The 17,267-nt window shown below is 44.5% G+C and overlaps 1 pseudogene; it reads right to left on the bottom strand.

The window, feature by feature from the left end:
- Positions 1–3,093: 3,093 nt before the first annotated feature.
- On the bottom strand, positions 3,094–7,463 carry LOC127189867 (gem-associated protein 2-like; annotated as a pseudogene).
- Between the last annotated feature and the right edge of the window lie 9,804 nt (positions 7,464–17,267).

Below are 17,267 nucleotides of genomic sequence, written 5' to 3' on the forward strand. Positions count from 1 at the left end.
AAGAGTATCAACAAAGCTTGTCAGCTGGGTCTTCAGACTAAAATCTAGATTAGGGGGGAAGCAAGATAATCACCGGAGGAGTGAAGAACAGACAGGGCTGGTGTAAGGCATCCCCAGAAGGCCTTCAGAGATACCAGACCCCAGGACCACATATCCCTTCTAGACAGGATCTAGCTACTCTGAGGTAGCTAGGATACAGACACACCACACGAAGGCTACCCTGTGCTCCAGTGCCCTTGATCCCTAGCATTCCATTGCCCAGATAACTACCTACCTGATTGGTCCTTGAACAAGGCTTGTGAACTTTGCCAACGAGGTTCAGAACCTGTGGTCATGGACAAAACTTTTTGGTTTTGCTCCTAAGGAGAAGAGAAAGATGAAGAAACTATAGAAAACACTTCCGGAGAACTGACAGCTTCCTGCCACTGGTACCCCACCTTCCCGCCCTCTCCTTCTTGCTGCTAATCACGGCCTCATCCACAAGGTGTGCAGGTGCAAAATTCCAATCTAATTTCAGGAAACAGTTATTATCAAAAAGAGCGCAAAGCTGAAGGCACAGGCCTGGGTGCAGAAGAATTAATAGATAAAGCTACCAGGAAATGTCTAGGGCACCCAGGAGACTGGCTTATTCTCACATAGGACAAGGACCAGGGCTACAAGAGACCAGACAAAGGGGAAGATGAACTTTGTGAACAACACTGTGGCTGCTGGCAAGGCTGCCTCTTCCGGCTCTGGATTTAGGTTCTGTTGTCTCAGGCACACATGCCCCTCTGTGACCCAATCTGTATACTGAAGACAGCCCCATCCGTGTGGTTTCCGGCTAAGGTAACAATGCTCAATCAAACAGGCCCTGACATGAAAGTTGTGGCGCGGAGTCCATTTTCTATTGCTGTAATAGAATACCTAGTACTGGGCAATTTACAAAGAAAATAGATTTATTTTGGCTCGTGGTTTTGGATGCTGGGAAGTCAAGATCAGACAGGTGTGTGAGGTTGAGTCCTCATGTGTGTTCAAAGCAAGGGGAGTTGGAGGTCTGGGGGAGGGCAAAGTGAAGAGACCAAACATAACGGGTAGCCAGCCTTACTTTATAAAGCCTACCCTCCTGTTGACTAAGCCAGTCCTTGAGAGCGAGAACTCGCCCACTGTTCCCGAGTGTCCAGTCTCCATAACCCCCCATTAGGATCCATTTCTCAATACTGCATATTGAAGAATAAAGCTTCAGCACGAGTTTTGGTGTAGAATAAGGAGAGTTAACAAAAGTGCCGGTTGTAATGGGCTGGGCGAGGTTGAAAGAACCAGCCAGGAGGGCCAAACACAGGGAGCGGGGTGAGTCCACAAAACACAGTTCTAGAAAGAAACTAATAGTACCCGGGGGTTAGTAAAAGCAAATGCTCAGCCAGAAGAGACCTAACAATAGTGAACTGTCATGGTTTGAATACGAAGTGTCCACACCACAGGCTTGTGTGCTTGAGCACTTTGGTCGCTCAACTGACAGCGCTATTACGGAACCTGTCGGAGGTGGAGCCTACCAAAGGGAAGTACGTCACTGTGGGTTGTCTCTTGGGGATATGTTATCCCTGGCTCCTTCCCATCATGCCCTTGCTTCTTCCTGGTCCAACGTCCATATGAGTTGCGGTTGCCTTACTCTTCCGCTAGCACAGATGGACTAGAGTCCATGATGAGAAGGCAGACATGTAGAGCAGCCTTGCAATGGCTGCATGCGCTGATACAAGCTACAGAGCCATGGCTGTCCTCTCCTGTATCAGGAGATGGGACTAGGTAGTTGTAATAATCTGAGGTTGCTGGCTATCGAGCCAATGAAGTTTACTACCCCATCCCATGAACCAAAGTGTAAGGACAAGGCTGCTTGTTGGGGGCACTCCTTTAAAGTAGCCCTTGGCTGTAAGGCAGTCCTGAGGAGAGCGGAGCGTATACCTAGAGGGGTGCAGAGGGCACTCTACCCAAAGGCCAGGAGTCCCCGTCTCTTAGCATCTTGCCATCTGTCTGAGGCCCAGAGATGTAGCCCTAGGCAGTGCTGGTCAGCATGGTCCCAGATGACATCTTTCTCAAAGGAAATTCCTGACGCTGCCTCAGTCTTCTTGTATCTTTTGTACCCCACATCTGCTCATGAAGGTGAAAGGAGCTGATAAGAGCTCTACTAGGGGCTGAGTTGGCACATGCCCAGCAGGACACGGCCAACAGAAAACAACTCAATGGCATCTTTAGAGGCTCCTTGTCTCATCAACAATAGTGTCATGTCAGGGTCTCTCCTTTAAAAAAAAATATCGTGTTTATTATTGTAATACACATATAATATATAAATATTATACATATTTCTTCTCTTTACCCTACAGGTCCTTTGTGTATACATTATATTGTATATAGTCCAGTTTAGTGTTTTTATGGTATTTCTGAGTGTGCAAATAATTGGCTCTGTGTTTCCTGTGTCTTCTCTTGAGTTCTTTCCTTTGTTGGTTTGTTTTGTCCAATTCTGATGTGTTAGTTTTTGCTTTTTCTTATGTTTTATTTTAATTATCCCTTTGAAGCCTGTTTGTTTTCTAATGAGAGACAGAAAGGGTCCAAAAAGGGGAGGGTGTGGGGAGGAACCGGGGAGAGTAGGAGTGGAAACCATAATTAGGATATTTTATGTGAGTGAACAATCTGGTTTCAATAAAAGAGAAAAATTATGTTTTTTCCTGTACATTCATTGTCTTTTATTTTGTTCAAGAGTCAAATGATATTTGAGTAAACAGTACATTTTTAAACAAAAATTATATGTACTCAGGACCTGTGTAAAAATCTCCTTAGTTTTTACGTAAGCTCCTGCAGTAGCATGTTAGTGAAGAAAGTTGTTATAACTGTCCGTCGGATACCAGGGGAGACTTTCCTTAGATCGTTCAGACCCGCACACCAATTCAGTCTATATTCTGAATAGGAACTTGGTCCACATGGATTAGGATGTGAGCCTTCACATGACATGGAAGAGGTGATGTGCTTTGTCCTCAACTTGGCATGGCACTTCCTCAGATTTAGGCAGCCCTCAGGAGATGTCTTCTATCCCAAGAGACAAGCTGCATCAAGGTGGCTCATGAACTAAATCCCACTGGTCAAGACACCTGCTGACCACGCAGTTGCCAAAGCAGGAGGTTTCCTCGGCTGTGCTGTCCACTCCACTAAAAGCATTACTTCAGAGTACCTTCCTGCAAGGTGCTGAATTAGTGAATGAGCCACAGGAAATAAGGTGGTTTTTGGTTTTGTTTGTTTATTTTAAAGACAAGCCAACAAAGCGTGAAGCCATCTTTCCAGATCTGGGGTAAAGTAAAATCTCTTTCTACAGGCCAGTTACTATCCCATAACACCCGTAACTGCTGCTTGGTTCACTCCACTTTCAATACTAAGCAAGTGAGGAAGCTAACCTGCACATGCTCAGTTCCTGGGCTTTCATCTGTGGGCAGCCCAACAGCTCCGTCAGCACACAGCCGTTCACCCAGAAAGAACGTTTTCTAGCTTTCTCTATCTTTAGATTTTGGCACTGTCATTATTATTACCCAACTCCTGGGATTTCCAGTGACTTCTATATTTGTTCATATTCTATTGAACTGTTTAACAAGATACTATTTGCTGTTGTGGCCACTGAAGTTTTGAGAAGTAACTCTCTGGGACAGGCTGGCATCCAGAAACATAAGTACATCCTCTTTGCAATTTTATCTCTTTTTCAATGTCTTCGGATCAGTTTGGGCTCCCATAACATCTGGACACTGAGCCACTCTGATCCTTCCATCAGGTCAGTGGGCTCTAGAAGCAACAGCCGGGACATCAACTTTTCAGCTGTAGCTTCTAGCAGTACCCAACGTGACCTTTAATCCCACTGGTCCTTACGAGTGAACATGCCCAGTCTAGCTCACAGATGAGGAAGAAAACAGAAAACATACAGCCAGCAGTAAGAACATGCTTAAACCAAAGAACAAACTCCTCCAGGACAGACTGACCTGGGGAGCTGATGTCTGGGGAACCTGAGGAGAGTGTAAAGCTCACATATATATATAAACTCCTTTATACAAGAAGACACGGGAGTGCAGGGTGGCTGTGACCAGTGAAGAAGGTTGGGGACGCTGAGAGGACCAGAAGTGATTTACGAGGGCAGGTTGACTGAACACCAGGATGAACACAGTAGCACAGCAGGCGCCAGTCCTTGAGTACTGACTCTGTTAGTCTGACCTGCTTGAGTTTCATTATATTGTCCTGTCATATCGTTTACTCATGAGACACGTACGAGACACTTCATTGTATGCCAAGTTCTTAGAGCGTAGCAGAGAGTGACACAGACAAAACGGCCAGTCGGCAGGGAGCTGAAACTCCAGTGGAGGAAAAGAGAGACAGAAAAAGGACACATAATATACACAAATAGTGAAATAACATCACAGCATGTCAACAGGAAAGATCAGAGACAGTAGGAGAACCGGGGAAACAGAGGCATAAAGTAGTTGGCTGCAGCTGTACACAAGAAGGCCTCAGATTTGGCAGCTAGAAGGAGATGAAGAGTTACTCATGGATATATCTGGAGGGAGAAGATTCCAGTTGGGGGAGGCAGTTGAGCCAAGACCTCAAGGCCAGAAGGTTTGCAGCATACTTTGAGAAACAGCAGGAAGTTTGTTCCGAGCAACGGGGTGATTAGGGTGATGAAGAGAGTACAAAGGGGTAACTGGATCATGTCAGCTAGAGTTTTAAGAGTCAGTGAAAAAAAAACCCTGGCTTTTACTGATAGAACAACGTGGAGCCAGTGCAGGCATTTAGGAAGGTCTTTGGCAATACCCCAACGCGAGCCTGTAAGGGCTGGAGCAGAATCAAGGAGGGTGGGGAGAAACCAGAGCAGTAACACTGGTGAGTGGTGACTGTACCTTGTCCAGCTAAGAGCAGCAGAAGTGATGGGAAGTGATGGGATTGTGGATTTATTAATTAGGAAGCTGATTTAGGAAAGCTACTTAATACCATCAAATATTGCTTAAACGTTGTCAGGACAGAGACAATGTACAACACAAACATAATCAACTTAAAATGAATCAAAGAACTAAAGATAGTAGCTGACCCTATGCCATTCTTAGGAGAAAGCAGGGGAAATATTCATGTCATTGTGTTTGGCAGTGATTTCTTGGCAATTAACACCAAAACATCTAGCAAAGGAAAAGTAGGTAAGTTGGACTTCATCAAGAGTAAAAGATGCCATCAAGAATATGAAAAAGCTGGGGCTGGAGAGATAGCTCAGTGGTTAAGAGTACTGGCTGCTCTTCCAGAGGGCCCAAGTTCAATTCCTTGCAACCACATGGTGGCTCACAACCATCTATAATGAGATCTGATGCCCTTTTCTGGGTGTGTGTGTGTGTGAAGACAGATCACTCATATACATTAAAATAAATAACTAAATATGTATTTTTAAAAATGTGAAACAGCAACCCGCAGAAAGAAGGAAATATTTACAAATTTCATCTGCTAGGCAAATAATTGCCAAAATGTAAAGATAACTCATAACTCAAAACCAACCGTGTAAGTGACTCACCTGAACAACAGGCAAAGAGCTGAATAAGCATCACTTTTTTATTAATATATATATTTTATTAATTTATTCATATTACATCTAAATTGTTATCCTATCCCTTGTATCCTCCCATTCCTCCCTCCCTCCTGCTTTCCCCCTACTCCCCTCCCCTATGTCTGTGACTGAGGGGGACCTCCTCCCCCTGTATATGCTCATAGGGTACCAAATCTCTTCTTGGTATCCTGCTATCCTTCCTCTGAGTGCCACCAGGCCTCCCCATCCAGGGGACGTGGTCAAATATGGAGTTTGTGGGAAAGTCAGTCCTCACTCTCCACTCAGTTGTGGAGAATGCCCTGTCCATTGGCTAGATCTGGGTAGGGGTTCTAAGTTTACTGTACATATTGTCCTTGGCTAGTGCCATAGTTTGCACAGGACCCCTGGACCTAGATTTGCCCATCATAATGTTCTACTTGTAGGTTTCTAGGACACTCTGTATCCTTCTATTTCCCCATTCTCCCATGCTTCTCTCACCTGGAGAATAAGCATCACTTTAAAGAAGATACAGAAATGGGCGACAAAGCACATGAAAAGAACCTTAGTATCACAAGGCATTAAGGAATACAAGTATCATTCAAACACACAAAGATGTCTCTTCCTAGAAGAAATGGAAAAGAATAAATGACAGTAAAGATGTGGGGACATTAGGACTCTGGAAACAAAGAAGTTAGCAAAAGAAATGTAGAAATTCTACTGTGATCTGATATTTTTGCTAGTTTGTAGTGTTTACGTCTCAGGAGCCAGGGCAAAGCCTCCACTGTAACCTCTGGGGCACTTGGATTCCCAAGTTAGATTCTCTGGAAAGGAGGTTTCCTAATGAAGGTCTCTGGGGACTTTGACTCTATTTTTGTTTTTCGGAGTCCAAAATGATGCTAAAGTTTTCCTCAGTTAACTAGTAGTGGGTTTGTCCTTTGGAGAGGGAAGGCATCATGGCAGATGGAAATCTGAAAGGAAACAGGGGCCTCTCAAGGCACAGGACTCACTCCAACTGCTGCTCACGTGCATGTGTAAGGGCAACTCTGGACCACGCTCGGGGATGGGGAGGCTGCAGGGATGGGTCCCACAAGAATCCGACTTCCTCGCGCCTTATCCACAGCCGCAGTTTTCCATGGTACTTCTGCTGAGAGAGGCCCACACTTGGTCAGCAGATTCTAAAAGTGCAACTTATCCCCCAAGAATCTCATCCCAGATTTAGTTAAGCAAGTCAGTCCTACAACTGGTAGCCACCCATGCTTCCATAGCACCGTGGGGAGGAGTGCATGATGGGAGGAGATGTGAGTGAGATCAATGGACATGATACATATGCATGGTAACATGGAGCAACGGGGAGGAGAGCACGATGGGAGGAGATGTGAGTGAGATCAATGGGCCTGATGCATATGCATGGCAATATAATGGAACCCATTAACTTTACATAATCAATATACAATAATGGGGGGGGGGGAAAGAACCTCCTAAAACTGGCAAGCAGCATCAATAAAGGCAACCGCTGCAGCAGATAGAAACACAGCACTCATTGTTCATAACAGGGTTCTCTGAAATTCTAATTGTCTACCTCTGTAAGAAGCCAGAGGATTGTTTATTTTGAAATTTCTTAAGTGGAGAGTGTGCCTCCAAAATACAAACCGTCCCACTGGATAGTTAAACGGCACAGGAGTGGAAATTTCTCTTGATACAATATGCCAACAAGTAAATGAGAAAGAACTAATGGCACTGGAATGTCAACGTTAATCAATATTGAATAAATTAAAGATATAATGTCAAGTCTATGACTCTGAACAACAAACACAGTTGGTACCTCCAGGTGAATGGCACGGATTCTGTAAAGCAGTGTTCGTTCTGACTGGTTTCTGACTGGTTCTCGGGGACCCATTACTAACGTGTAGGAAACACAAAGTCCAGAGACCCACAACTGAGTGAACAGGCCATGAAGAAAAGCAAGAAAGACGGGCATGGTAGCACATGCCTGTAATCCCAGCACTCAGGGAGGCAGAGGCCGGCAGATCTCTGTGAGCCTGGTCTACAAAGAGAGTCCAGGACATCCAAGTCTACACAGAGAAACCCTGACTCAAAAACAAACAAAACAAAACAAAAATTAAGAAAGTGATTCGTCTGGTCCTAGGCTTTCCTGATTCTGAGACCCTTCAATACAGCTGCTCATGTTGCACTGGCCCCCCGACCATAAAATGATTTTGTTGCTACTTTAGAACTGTAATTTTGCTACTGTTATGAATCATAAGTAAATGTCTGGTGTGCAAGTGTCTGATGCGTGGACAGTGAGAACCGCTGCTCTCACCGTCAGGACTGTGGCCTTCACAGGAAGGAGCACAAGCAGAGCCCAGGCAAGCTGGCTGAGGTGCACTTGAACAGACAGACAGAGGTTAAAAGGCAGCTTGCTGGAGCAGGGGTACTGCTCAGAGGTGAAGTGTGTTCTGGGTATGAGCATGGCCCTAGGTTTGATTTTTAATGCTAAAAACACAGAATTTGCTTTGTAAGTAACTGGCCTCTTTTGTTTATCTGCCACAACCTTCTTCAGGCTTTGTATCCGTGTCATTTTAGTGACATATAATGATAATGAATTTAAAATGATCAGGAAGTGGGAAGAAGGTTATGGCAGATTTCAGTTTGTAATAATATATATACCCTTGGGAGGTGGGGTCAAGACTCAGCTCTAGGAGAAAAGACTGAAGAGGAGGTAGACAGTGTGGATGAGGCATCATGTTCCAGGAGAGATTCCAAGAGGCTAAGGGCAGCCGCAGCCTTTTGCTGGGAAATGAGCAGCCATGATGTCCAGCTCAGGCTCTAGGGACCAGAGAATAGAGGGATTCTGGGAATTGTTGAGATAAAGGAAAACGGACACAGACTGCAGTCTGGCTACAATATGATAAGGCTTCTGATTTCATCAGCAGCCACATTCCTGCTGCGGAAATAGTGTGGTCGTCCTTCAAGAAGTTAAACCTAGGATCACTACGTTATCTAGCTACTCGATTTTTAAAGAATTGAAGACAGGCGCTCTAACAAATACGTGAGCATCCATTTCGTACGTCCAAGACGGAAGTGCTCTAAGTGTCAAGGGAGGATGAAAAGATAAACAAATGGTGCCGTGGACGTATATGGCCCTGGGCTATTTGGTGAGGAAAGAGGCAAAGTCCGTGTGCTACAGCGTGGATGAGCCTTGAAAAAATTGCTCTTGTGGAAAAAGTAGAAATGAAAGGTTGCATGCTGTCATGACTCTACTTACCTGAGTTACACAGAGTAGGTAAATGCACAGAGACCGAGGAAGCAGGCTGTCAGGGGATGGTGGGCTGTGTGTGAGGGGTGTGCTTAACGGGTTGCAGTTTCCTTTTAGGGTGATGCTTTAAGATGATGGTATGGTAATTGCACAATAACATGAATATTCTTAATATTACTGAACGCTTGACAACAGTAAAAAGGGAAAATTTCATATCTACTATAATTATTAAAACATTTTTTTATGAGTTTTGTTTAAAAACTTAAAAATTAATCATATTCTTTCACTCATCTACTGTCTACTAGGGACCTCTCTGGTCTATGACCCCTGCGCATCAAAGACCAACAGTCTAACCTACAAGGTTTTCAGTCCAGTCCAGGGGATGCACATGTGGGGTGCACATGAATCCCAGAGCATGAAGCAAAAAGAAGTAAAATTTGTCTCATTTTTTTCCAAAGTCACTTTCATCCTTATTTTTTAGGTTTTATTTTAGCAGACTGGCAGAAACAAGATATTAGCAAACTTAGGATTATCTCCTTCATTTTCCAGATTTGTATCTGAATTTCTGGGACCTACATAGTACAAGCACATGAGAGATGGATACAATTGAGTGACAATTGTCAACAACCTTCAGAAACAACCAGAAGCCCAACCAGTTACTGGACCAAAAACACCACTGCTGAGACAATAGTGAGAAGAGCATCCCTTCAGAGGCTGACCAAGTGCCAGGCATTGGCTGATTATTTTGCATATGTTAATTTAATTTATATACCCTTCTTTTAAAGTGGTTCTCTACACCCCTCTCCCTCGTTTTGTAGAATGAGGAAGCCAGAAGACACAGAAGTTACAGGATTGTATGAGGTCACCCAAGCTAGTAAAGACAATACAGAAGTTGGCCTCGTAGAGATCAGCTCCTGGATCTCTTGAGTTTTAACAAGTGTGTCACATTCTCTTTGGATGACCAATCTTGAGTTCTTCTCTTTCTTTCCTTCCTTCCTTCCTTTTTTCTTTTCTTTTCTTTCTTTCTTTCTTCTTTCTTTTCTTTCTTTCTTTCTTTCTTTCTTTCTTTCTTTCTTTCTTTCTTTCTTTCTTTCTTTCTTTTTTTTCCCTTGAGACAGTGTCTCACTATGTACACCTTAGCTGGCCTGGAACTCACTATGTAGGTCAGGCTGGCCTTGAACTTGTCCTCCCCTGCTTCCTGTGCCACCACACCCGGCTTGATTACTTTTTTATAACAATAGAAAACAAATTTTCCTCCTAAAATTGCTGTTAGTTTCTAGACAGAAAAGGGTGAAGCGTGAGGTAAGAGGTTCCGCCTCTCCCAGGTACATGGTGGTCTCCAGGCTGAGAAGGGTGGAACACAGACCCAAGATCCGTGCCAGAAGATCTCTGGTTCAACTGGAGGTGCAGGAGAAAAGATTTCTCGGCAATAATTGTTACTGCTCTTTTAGCTGGGCTGCCAGCACCAGGCCAGGTGGCAGCAGAGAGCTCGGGGCTCTGAAACCCAAGGCAGGCAGCAACAAGTGTCTGACCTGAATTGGGCGAGTTGGTGGCTGCTCCAGCAGTAGCCGGTAATGGAAGAGGCTCAGAGTTCTGAAACCGAGAGACAGTAGTGAGAGCCGGATTCAGTTCAGGCGGACAGAATGGCTGGCCACTTGCCCCTGTAGGCACATGGGAACAGCACAAAAAAAGATGGCAGGAGCACTCTGCGGTGACTCGCTGGTGATGATGGAGGCTCACAGCCAGCAAGCAGCAATTTGCTGAACCTAGGGGTTCAGCAGTGAATTCTTTGGGAGCTCTTCTTTCCCAGAATAAATGACAGTCTCAGATGGTCTTTGATCAAATAGAAGGTGCTGGCCTGTTTATTTCACGTGAAACAGGGACTAATAAACCCTGGGCAGTGGGAGGGGTTTTGAGGATGAACGTATGTCATTGGCTGGGACTGGGATGCCGGGGATGCCGGGGATGCTGTATTTGCACGGGGAACAGTAACAGGAGACAAGCTCATGTGACTGACCACCTGTAACCTTGAGGGACCAACTGTAACCTTGGGGCTGTGTCAGGTGCTCCTGAGTCAGGCATAGAAAGTAAGGAGAGAGCTTTGTTCCACGCTTTCTGTTCTCAGGATGAGATTTAAATGTCAAGTTTAAGATTTCTGGGGTTTGCACATGCTCTAATCTTGCCAGTCCAGTGCCAATTCCCCTGGTGGAACGGTCCATGGGCCCCACATAGGTGTTTTGCACTTTCTCTGTATAAATTCCATCTACATTAGTACCCTGGCACACAAGCCTGAGGGACTTGATTGAGACCTGAGGACTCTTCCCTTAGAACGAGCAAGATCCAGTGCTGGGGACATTGTTGTGGCAACAATGTGGAGCAAAGCCTTGGTGACATTGTTAAGTACTTCCGACTTTCTTTTAAAGCCTCAGGCCTAAGTCACCTCTGCTTTTTCCTCTTTGGTCTGTGACAAAATGGTACTGCTGAGTTTGAGCAGAAACAGCCCTGTGAGTACTAGAAGCTTGGGCCCTAGCTTAAATAATAAGAATACCGCAGCAACAGTGGTCAATATGTCTACTGTTTTTCTATTTTTCACCAAGGAGTCAAATATTCTTCAAGAACCAAAACCAGGGCCAGTGAGATGGTTCAGTTGTAACATTATCTAGTGTTTTATATTTGGCTGTTAATTATTTTACCCCCTGAGGTCTGCTTGCTGTCTCTTATGAGAAGACTGTCACATATCCCAAAATGACATTTGTAATCCGTGTTTCCAAACTTATCCCTGATTGGCTGAACATACACACCTGGGCGGGGCAGAAATGAGGTAGGTGTGGCCAAAGTTAGAGGGCTTTGAGGGAGAAGGCTCACCGGAGAGAGGGAGAGAGGGGCAGAGGAAAAAGAAGAGCAGTCATGAGATAGGTAAAGAACCACGCTGCTGGAAGGGGTGAGCTCTGAGAGTAGCGTGGAGGGGAGGGGCTCAGAGAGGAATGACTAAAGCAGAAGACATGGAATGCGGGGATGAGACATAGCAAGGCAGATTAGGGGGCTAATATCTGCCCGGCCCCAGGTGAAATAAGCCTTACTTAAGTACAACAGGTGTCTATGTCTTTGATTTGATATGGTAGCGGTTTAATAATAACCACCATAATAATGATAGGCTTTTAGTAATAAAAATTAATAGCCATGCATTTCCTGCAACACTCAGTGGGTAAAATCACTCACTCAGCAAACCCGACGTCCTGCGTTTAGGCCCTACATCCCCACATGGAAGTGGGGAACTGCCTCCCAATGTGTCTTCTGACCTCCACACAGATGCCATGGCATGTGTGCGCACGCACATTACTCTTTCTGTGTGTTTATTATCGGAATGAAAACCTTTATGAACTCTGTAGAGAATCCTAAAGAACCAAAGATTTCTTCCTTTAAATCCTTCCTTATTCCTTTGTATATACCACAAAAGTACACAGAGTGGCCTCTTCTGCCTCAGGGCTCAAGATCCCTTAAATCTGAGGAGGACTACACCCTTACGTAGACTCGTCAAGAAAAGAGAGTTGTGGCCTGTGATGTAGTCAGTGGGTAGAATAGTTTGTGGTACATACAGAGCCCTGGGTGTGGCCCAGAACTGGATGGGGAGATGTTGGGGCAAGGAAGGCATCCAGTACACACTAGACAAGTTAGCGAGTGAACTGGGAGGGACTATTGAGAAATATAAATCTATATTTGTAATACGTATAAAGGCATGTAGAAGGGAGAGTCTGAATACCAAAGATGGCAGAGCGTGGGACTGAATCGCAGAGGACTCTGAGATGTGCGGGGGAAGGGGCAGACATTAAGGCAGCTCAAGATTGCTGTTGCTTTTACAGAATTGTTGGGCTCTAGGGAATCTGGCGTGACGCAGTAGGGCTGGGCTACTCTGAGGTCAGAGGTGAAATCTATAAGCAATTTTTTCCCCATATAAAGCAGCTGCTTTGAAAAGGCCCAGCAATCAATTTCTTTGATATTCTTTTTCTTTCTTTCTTTCTTTCTTTCTTTTTTTTTTTTTTTTTTTTTTTTTTTTTTGGTTTTCGAGACAGGGTTTCTCTGTGTAGCCTTGGCCATCCTGGACTCACTTTGTAGACCAGGCTGGCCTCGAACTCACAGCGATCCGCCTGCCTCTGCCTCCCGAGTGCTGGGATTAAAGGCGTGCACCACCACGCCCGGCCTTCCTTTTCTTTTTTAACTTTCTACACTGCTTCTCACATTGCTGTAGGGGATACTATGTGAATGCCACAGGACAATGTTTGGGAGTCTGCCCTCTCCTTCCACCTTGTGGCTCCAGGATATTGAACTCATGCCCTCTGCTTTGCTGGCAAACGCTTTTGACTGCTGAACTTTCTTTCTTCTGTTTAGACCGGGTCTCGTGCATCTCAAGCTGCTCCTGAACTAGCTACGCAGCTGAGGATGACCTTGAGCATCTCCACCTCCTAAGGTCTGGGACTGCAGGTGTCTAGTTCACCCTTCTGCAGATCAAACCCAGGGCTTTGCACACACTACGAGCTACTCTACACACTGAGTACACACCACGCCACATATTTAAGGGACCATGAGCTCAGAAGCAGATGAGGCCATTCTATGTGCTTTTGTAGTATATACAAAGGAATAAGGAAGGACTTAAAGGAAGAAATCCTCAGTTCTTTAGGATTCTCTACAGAGTTCATAAAGGGTTTCATTCAGATGATAAATACACACAGCGAATGACATGCTGAACAACTGATACAGTTACCTTAGTTCTGGGTATCACATAAATATCATTTTATTGTAGTTAGGTTTAGCAGATAGTACCCAGATCTTCTCTTTCACCAATTGAGTGGAACGGCCTATCATAATAAAGGCTAATACTGCCCCACAGGGAACAGTTGCCAGTTTCCACTCCTGCATGACCCTTACATTGTTTTCATTTTGTTCCAGGCCAGTGAGAACATTATGTTTCTTTTGGACTAAACCAGTCCAAAACAGGTAGTTGTTGAGAACAGTTGGTACCTTCTGAACCCAATCCTACTGTCCACTGCTGAAAAGCCAATACCAGATGACGGAGAGTTCCAGAGAAGGAAATCAAGTTTTGAAATTTGTATTTTATTTTAAATTATGTTTCTGTGTCTTTGTGCGGGTATGTGAATGTGAGTGCAGGTGCCTGTAGAGGTCAGAGGGGTCAGATTTCCTCTGGATCTGAAGTTACGGGTGGTTTTGAACTGCCTGATGAGGGTCCTGGGAACTGAACTCGAGTCCTCTGGAAGAGCCGTACTTGCTCTTAACGGCTGAGCTATCTCTCCAGCTCGGAAATTAAATTTTATTCAAAGGCTGGCCCTAAATAAACTGACCCTAGGAAACCCAAGAATGTAAAGGAGGAAAATGCCTTGGGGGGCAAGGGACATACGATTACAGGCTGTCACACAAATCCAGGCTTGTAGACATCTCTGTCATTTGGGACTCTCTCTCTCTCTCTCTCTCTCTCTCTCTCTCTCTCTCTCTCTCTCTCTCTCTGTGTGTGTGTGTGTGTGTGTGTGTACTTTTGGGGCTGGAGTTCAGTCGATTGTGAGCTGCCCAATTGGTTCTGGGGTCCAAATCCCAGACATCTGCAAAAACAGCAAGTACTCTGAACGCTGGCTGTCTATCTCTCTAGCCTCTTCTAGAACATCTTTGTGCTGATAATTGGTTTTCATTTCTGGAATTTTTTTTAAAAGCAAATACATTATTTCCTTGGAAGTCAAATATCATTGTCCAATTAATTAAATAACATGATTAGCAAATCGTTGGCCGCATCCTAATGTCTGAAGGTGCTGTATATGCTAGGTTCTATACATCTAAAGAAAAGTCACCAGCAGATAAGCTGGATGACTTACGTCTCTTTTGGACACAAACATCCAACCCATTTAAGATACAGGTCAGGGCTGGACAGTGCATAGTACACCTTTTGGCCAGGGAAAAGTGTTAACTCTTTTGGCAGCCACAGATGGTAATATCACCATTAGCAAATCTAGAGGAGGATGAATAATACATTGCTCAGCTCTGTTAATCTACATTAGTAATATTAAAAATCAATGAAAAACAAATAAAGCTAGAGAATTTCCCCCAGTTTCAGTATAAACAATGAGTAATTGTAGGATGGCAGCAACAGTACATTGCAGGACTCTGGTTAACAGCAGCCACCGCCAAAAAAAAACAAAAAAAACAAAAAAAAAACATATGTTTCCAGCAGAATTGTTCCCTCCACTGTTGGCTAAAGCTGTATCACTCACCTCCATGGAGGAGGCTACACTGACTTCTATACAGACCACAGAGCAGGCTGGCCTCAAACTCACAGAGATCTAGCTGCCTCTGCCTCCTGCGTACCTGGATTAAAGGTGTGCACTGGCACACCCAGGCAATCTGAAGTTATTACACAACACCTCGACTACTGTAATGAGGGCCCCTCATCAAACATCAGTGCTCAAAAAAATTAAGGCCCAGAATGATAAGAGAAGTGGAAGCCATTTTATACAATCAAGTTAAACCTTGAAGCCGAGAAGAGCGACTGGAGCATCTGTGTATCATTGGAGAAAATAACTGTTAAAAGAGCCAGCTTTAAATTGTCTGCACAGTGGGCATGGCCAGAGATTTTCCCCTAGAGTGCTTCTTACCTCTCTCTTAGCAAGCAGTTTAGGACCTGATTTCCATAACTACGGTCGATCAAACAGGCCAATCAAAATTCTCCAGTGGAACAAGAGCCCCAGACTTTAGCACAACTGACATCATGATGGAATTGCCATTTGGGATGGGAAACTCAGCGTGGTTTGGCAGCACCACCTGCCAAAAAAATGAAAACAAAGACCTGATCCATCAAAGTCCATAGTTCTGGGAAAGTCTCTAATTGTACTAACTTTGCTTTTTGGCTCTGTAGTTCTGCTCCTGGTTAACTGTTCCTGTTAACCAAAACATGGTTTTTATGGATAAAAGCTCACTCTGAAAAAAGGCTCAGGACTACATTGGGATCCTAAACACCCAGTGTAACCCACGGCCTGCAAATAAAGTCTTTCTATTGGCTTAAAGCCATATCTAACTTGTCTTCTCTGGTGAACACCCCACAACACCTGGAGTTTTGGCGGGGAGACTGTCAAGAAGAGCTGCTAAGAGAAAGTGCTCTTCAAAACAGAAAGGCATTTGATACAGCATCTCACCTCCATCAGAAAAACATCCATTTGCAAGGGATTTTAGTCTAAGGGCTTAATACCTCAGCAAAGGGTTTAGATAAGGTCCCAAATAATCTACACATTCTGGGTAGCTGCCATATGCAATAAACAGGTATTTCCATGGTTGAATTTTTAGTGCTTATTCTGATTAACTTGTTGTGTATTTCAAGACATCAAACTCGTGGTATTAAGAGTAGTGGGCTTTTTAAAAAGGCACCACTGGGGCTGGTGAGATGGTTCAGCAGGGGAGGGCTCTTGGTGCCAACACTGACACCTGAGGTCAATCCATGGGACCTACAAGATGGAAGGGGCGACGGCTCAGTGGCTGAGACTACATACTGCTCTTGCAGAGGATCCAAGTTTGGTTGTCAGCATCCAAATCTGGCAGGTCACAACCACATGTAATTGTAGTTGAGGGAGGGGAGGGGAGGTCAGCTGCCTTTGGCTCAGGTGCTTGCTGCACTTACATGCACGTGACCACACTCATGCGTGTAACTAGAAACACTAAAAACTAAATCTTTTAAAAATTTTTCTACAAAACCAACAGAAGTGTTAATGCTCTTTGATCTCATCAGTGATGTGAATCTGACAAACCATGACTCACGACTCACATAAGCCAAGAGTAAAGCCTACAAGGTATTCAGCTTTGAGAAACTGGCTTCAATGATTCAGAGTGAGTAGCAAGCGCGAGTAATTGCTAGGCCATATTGAAACACTCTATGAAAATCAGTTCAGCTGCTTCCTGGAACAGTCTTGTGGGAGTGGGTAGTCACTGTCATGCCCATCCTCCAGATGGAAGAGCAACTCAACCAGTCACCTGCCAACAAGTCACAAAGGACTTACCTTTTCTCCAGTACATTGCCTGTCTCAGCCAGTTTATCTTGAATTACATTTGAATTTTGAATTCTGGGGATTATATTGTATCTCTTTTTTGAAATTCCCCAGTGTTGGTGGAAATCAAGAAACTTCAATGGAGTAACTACAACATAAACAAAGCTAAGGGCTTGAACTGCCCTGATACCTGAGGTTGACTGTCTCCTAATGTCCCTTGGCCCTTTCAGTTTGGCTATTCCATCGCTGTCAATGTTTGCTTTCTGGGCTGCCCCTCCTTCCCTAGACTTGGAAGAACACCCTCCAGACCACCTGTTCTTTACCAAGTGCAACTGGAAACCCTCACATGTTTGGTCAGATAATTGGTTACAAGGACTGGAAGCCCACCAGTAGTGAAAGCGTGCTGAAGAAC

This window comes from Acomys russatus, chromosome 5 (genome assembly GCF_903995435.1).
Source record: "Acomys russatus chromosome 5, mAcoRus1.1, whole genome shotgun sequence".
Classification (NCBI taxonomy): domain Eukaryota; kingdom Metazoa; phylum Chordata; class Mammalia; order Rodentia; family Muridae; genus Acomys; species Acomys russatus.